This window comes from Athene cunicularia, assembly GCF_003259725.1.
Source record: "Athene cunicularia isolate RWA chromosome 10 unlocalized genomic scaffold, athCun1 chr10_part1, whole genome shotgun sequence".
Classification (NCBI taxonomy): domain Eukaryota; kingdom Metazoa; phylum Chordata; class Aves; order Strigiformes; family Strigidae; genus Athene; species Athene cunicularia.
In genome coordinates, this window is record NW_020799112.1 from 4,238,312 (window position 1) to 4,244,744 (window position 6,433).

Genomic DNA, 6,433 nt, shown 5'->3' on the forward strand with positions numbered 1-6,433 from the left:
GGGAGGGGAGGGAGGCATGATCCTTTGCAGCAAAACTATAACATAGTGGACTGTGGAAGAAAGACATCCTCAAAAATGTCTAGAGATGTAAAGCCTATGCACTGCTTTCTCTTAGAGTTCTTTTTAGTCCAGAAGGGTGCAAACTTGCAGACTTCTCAAAGAAAAATAAAACCATGACTTTGGTTTATTTTAAGAGGCCTTTGGCCATCATCTATTAACTTTATTTTAAGCTGCGACTATTCAACTTGCAATAATGCACACAAAGAAAAATGTCCTTTCTCCCCTGCTGCGGAGTTATTAAGATCTCCAGAACAAAAGAACAAAAGGTGCTTGGAATTGCAAGGAGGTTGGGAGGGACTGCATAACTCTGCTAAGCACAGCATTTCCTAGAATGACAGATACCAGTTATAAGTTCTCTGGGCAGCATTTAGCTGTGAAAAACTGTAAATAAAAAGGTGTCAGTTTACCAAGATAGGCCCTTCATCTTCCATCCCTGATGTTTCACATTTAGGAGTCAAAACCATCCCCACTGTGACACCTTGTTCCTTTGCAAGACAATAATGGCATTCTATTCCTCCTTTCATTTGTGGTTTGACAGGCATTCAGTGAAACTCTTTAAATAGTGTAATTTCCCCCAAATATTTCCATGTTTCTTCATTTTAGTTGCCATGCTCACAACGAATGTGGTAGCCTTTAAATTTTTTATCTCTGGTTGCCAAGATAAATACTTAAGAAAGGATGATTCAATCTGTTAGGGAGTCATGATGCATAGCACTTACCACATATGTGAGGATGCACAAGGACAATTTGAAGAGCAGTAAGTGTATTTGTAATGCAGCCTCTTTGCCCACTGAAAAATAATTGATCAATAATGCAACTCTATGAGCACTTGGATCTCAAAAGCGTTACTACAACAAGGGTAGTTTTAAGCAGTGAGGCATACATGTTGAATGCAGAGGAGTAGAAGCTCTAGGTATAATTTTCCTTTTCAGTTTGCTTTTTCAGTAAGATTTCTTGAGTACAGATCACTTGATTTGAAACTGGAGTCCCATCTCCCGCTCCCATCCTTCCTCAGATCAGAGTAATTTAAATGACAGCTAAGGTAAATCCTACAGGCATGCTCATAATGTGTGCAATCAGTGCAGAACAAGAGCCCGAGAATCAGTGTTATATAGTAGAAACTTCTATTTAATATAGCACATCATTGCTCTACTACAACAGAGTCCACACAACATCCTCTTGTGGGATATATGTTATATGTAGTCATCCATCTACACTATAGGCTCCATCAGAGAGTATCTGATCTTAGAATTTGGCCCTGAATTGGTATCTTGCATATTTACTAACAATTTACAGTGCAGAAGTTTGCCTGGAGCGTTCCTTAGTTCTGCTGTATTTCTCAGAAACAAAATCTGTGGTCTTAAATATTTGAAAACATTACCTTGTCTCCCTTGTGTATGTATTATGATATGGTCAAGTGATGCAGTAGCAGACTTTTTCACATGATTGTGGCTTCCTTCAAAATCACTAGATGAACATCACTCAATGGATCGAGTGAAGCAGATTGTTGTCTTAGATGACTTCCTCATTTGCTGTAGAAATTGGAGAGTGTGGAATGAAGAAGGGACAATGCTGGAGGAGTGGAATGAATGCTAACCTGAAGAACTAGAATCTAATTCAGTCTTTGCCAGATAATTCTTGCATGCTACCTAGCAAGTTGTTTGTTTTTTTTTTTTCACCTGTTTGCTTAAGTTAAAAGTCTAACCTCCTCAACCACATCTGAGGAAGAGAGACCAGCTCTGTTCAGACCACACATGTTGGAGTCTTCCTATCTCTGTGGCTAAACATCCATCCTCTATTTCTAGATTAAATGCCTAAAGATAGAAAGAATATCTCCCATGTTTCTTCTTTTCTAAGTGGTAAACACAGAATGTGTGGAATGAGACTGGCAGAGCTCTGAACACTCAGCTGAAAAGGATATTAGCAAGCCTTTTGCTCTGAACACATAAAGCAGTAAACACTCTGAAAACACTACATGTCAATCCAGACCTAGTCGAAACTTGATAGACTGGGCTTTCACCTCTTATTTCCCAAAGGTGTAAAAGTGAAACAGTCAGATGTGATGGCAATAGCAATGGAGACTACACAGAAACCACCACAAGGAAATTAATTCTTTAGTCAGTGCGGCTGCAACTCTGAGGCAGAAAACTGGCATGGAAAATATCAACAGAAAGCATAAGAATATAGGTAAGTTCTAATACAGGGTCCCAGCTTAATAACATCTTTACTAGCAGCTGGCCTAGCAGCTCAGTGAGCAGCCATCTCTGCAGCAGACAGAAGCTTAGCTGCATGCATCACTGTATGAAAGTACACTACAGCACATTAAATACCACACGCACATTTCTAGCAGCATGTTGTCTCCTTACCAAATCTATTGCCATTTCCTGTACGTCCTCTGAAAATAAAGGTCACACACCTTCCCCGTGTTTGATCACAACACCACAAGCAACTCCCTTTACAAGGTTCAAGATTCTTCATTAAAAGATGAGATGCCCAAGATGAAGGACAAAAGTTTAAAACTAGGCAAATGCCCAGAACAAGCATCTGTGACAGTATTTAGAACATGAGATAAAAGTGTGTAAATAGGCATGACTTCCCTCATGACACTTCTGTACACATACCTTGAGGGGGCGGTGTGACACAAAGTATTGTGTCACAGGTAGTGCCAAAGGACAGAGCTCTTCATTACCCCCTGATTACACCTTCACTGTAAGAAACTACCCGAGCTTCTGCTTTCAGTAGGATGAATGGTTCTCTCCAGTGCTATCTTTCTTAATTAGTTGCTTCTTGTGGGGAATAACGTTGACTATAGCAGTACAATTGTATTGGGCTGATACAGCTTCCATCAGAACAGAACATTGCACTTTTTTTCAGTCTAATTCAGGTATGTATCTGAGGCCTACGGAGAAACTGTGTTCCCTAAAACGCAGAAAAGAGGGAAACTGGCCAAAGAAATTGTGTGCTATCAATAGGATCCATATGGGCTGGATTGTGTACAAATGTGCACACACATACACATGGGTGTTTTCCTTGTGTGTTTCCCTCTGTGTGGATATGTATGTTCCTCTAGAAGGATGTTCTGTCACACAGTCAGAACTACGGGTCAGATTCCCTAGGTGGTATATGCTGGAGTTGTTCTATTAACATGAGTTCAGACTAACTGAGCTGCCTTTGTGTGTTTCTTTCAAATGAAATCAACAGCTGGTTTCACTCTCCTTTAAGCCGGAGTGGGACAAAGGCACAATTTGGTAATGTGCTACTGGCAGAAAAAAAACATGTCCTTTTTCACAGCATCTTCTGGGCCTTCACAACAACTCGATATTCCATGAAGTCTGCTGCAAAAGATCTGATTTTCCCGTTGCTGAGCATGCCTGCAAAATCCAGCGGACATTTTGGAAAGAGTACTTTGAGGTGATGCAGTCCTCTAGACTGGATACTCCTGCAGGAACCAAACAGTACCTTAGTATTAAAAGCTCTCCAAAATAATATTGTCATTTGCAACGCAGTGTTAAGAATGCTAAACGGGAATACAAAAAGTGGGAGATCTGCTGCAGCCTGTCTCCCAGAAGAGTGGGTTGAAATCCTGAGGACATGGCTCTAGTTCACCATATTCTGAGAAGCGTGGCTGGGGAAAAGAGAGCAGCAGTAGAAAGAAGAGAGTAGTGCAAAGACAAGCAAAGGGCTGTAGTCTTTTCACCAGAATTCCCATTTTCAACAAAAAATAACAGATATCAGTATGATCTAGTGCTTTGATTTCTGAAAGCCTATGCTAATTTTACATCACCTTTCCAAGGATTTCAGAAGCATCTTACTGAACAAAGGCAACGCTTCAACTCTGATCCAAAATTTGCCTTGTCTGCACTACCACAGATTGCTCACAATGCAAGGTATAAAGGTGAATGTGACTATTCTGTGTAGTGGGTTTTTTGAACAAACCAAGGCAGATGTGAAAAGTAAATTATACAAATAAACTGAACGGTTTTAGAATACTCCACATTGCTTTCTTAAGGTGTTATTTGTACAGACGAAGGGTTATTTTTAATTCATGATTTAAACAAATGCCTGGAAGTTCTCATACGTCTGGCAGCTTTCAACACCAGCTTTATCAATTGTTATACTGTCCTCCCAAGTCTGTTCAATAATGCAAGTCCATCAGGGTGACATCCAGCAGTATTATTTCATGTCACTGGCATCTAGCTTTTACTGTAATCAGTTATGTAAATTTTATATTCTATTTAATTTCCAAACGCAGTCTTGCATTTGGAACTACAGGTAAATAGAAGTATATTTTTTTAAAAAATAATAGGCGGTTCAGTTTACATACTGTGCCAGAGCACACAGAAGAACTCCCCAGCATCCTACTGAAAAAGAATCTAGTACTTCCTATTTGCCTGGAAAATGTGATAGTTGGAACCAGCCTATCTGCCTATCTGATTGATCAAGGCAGGCGAAATTGTTCAAAAGCACTTGAGTAATACCAGAAACTAAAACTCATTAGTGCTGTTTCTTATGTCATGTGGGGCAAACCCATAGATGTTTCTAAGCCCAAACACTGCATGTTGAAACGGCACACAGGTTTCCAATTTCACCACTACAATTAGCTACAAATCTAAGGAAAACAGAAATAATCCAGTCACAAAAGTTAAAAGAAGATTTACTCTGATGATAATCTGGGAGGACTGGGAAAAGAGTGAGAACCATCTCACAGAATTATACTATTTCAGATAAAATTCAGGAATCAGAATGTGAAATCTATTTGCCTGTGAAAAGAACATGTAAAGAAAATATTGTAAAAGAAGTATTTAAATTCATTTCTAAAGTCCCACTCCAAACACTTAATGGGAAAACCCCAGGATGAACTGGGTGAACTAATATGACTTTTTTCACCTCTAACATTTGTTATTCTATCTATACATATATATTTATCTGTAGAATATTACTACAGTAAAAGTATCATATATATCTGTGAACTGTAACTGCACACAAACAATATCACTTTTCCCTTTATATTAAACAAGACTGTTGATAGCCAAAATACTCTACAAGCTATTTTTGCTTCTTTGTTTGCTGTAAGCTATACCTGTCTCTCTGCTGCATGTACTTGCTTCTAGTTCTGTACAAAGAATTTTGAACCATGCTGCACACATATGAGATCTTGGTTCTACTTTAATGATCACAAACAACTGTAAATATTAACACAAAAGATGATAATGTCTCAGAGCATTTTGATTCTGAAGTGTTTTGACTCCAAAGCAAAGTATCCCTGGGAAAAACCTGCCACACAAAGACAGTAGATACACTTCACTGATAACTGAGTTGAATGAGACTTGTGTTAGCACACAAATGGCAGCATTTTATCCTGTTTGGATGGAGGTCAGCTCACTACCAGGGAAATAGGAATTTTCTTGCCATGTCACTAGGATTATATTATTTGTTATTATGTCATTCTTTAGGCCCACTTATTCACAATGTTATTGTGAAAAAGGAGACCATTGGTTGAGATTTCCTTTCCTCACTCCCTTTACTTCACATCTGCTAATTCAAGGACTGAACAAGGCCTTCCAAAATTTTTCTGCTTTAGCTGGAACTTGGAACCGAGATGGTGAAGTAGAGTGTGAGGGAGATATTCGGCTTGTTCAAAAACAAGCAGCCACCAGGACACCCTATGAGCAGTACTAGATGTTTCAAAGCAGTCTTGCTAAGGTCCAAACACCAAACTGATTTACTCATTACGGCAAAATGTGAAGGTGCCAGTGGCTATTCAGCACTGTAATCAAAGGGCTTCTATGAACTGCTGACACAGATAGCCCTGAATTTCAAAGAACAGAGATGCAGCTGAGATTTCTGTGATTTTGACTTGCTTCACACTAAATGTCAACATTTAAATATATTTTAAATCATTTAAACTCATGCATTCTGTAGATGGGGAGGATCAGGAAGTTCATACATGGCATGATACAATTCACACTCAAGAAAACTATCTGAAGACCTTTTATCGATTTTTAAATCTGCAATGCCTATTATTTTCTTCAGTCTTGTACAGTTAGACTCAATATAAAAAAGGCAACTATTTAAAAATATCTACAGGCCTACAATACTATTTCTCTACCTGCTAGACTCTAGAATTTACCCAGGCTAATGTCTGTAATGGCTGTGTGGCCAGGAATTTATGGTGCACCATGAAAAATGATTTATTGGCATCCCCTCAGGAAGTGCTTAGTAACTCATCTACGCTCACATAATGCAACCATCCCCAATTCACTGTGACACCGTACCATGTTAACATGCCTTTCTGTATGTTCTGCCATCTGTGTGTCTAAAAGAATCTAAGGTGACCCAGAACTGCAGAAAAACCTTTCATTACTATAATTCC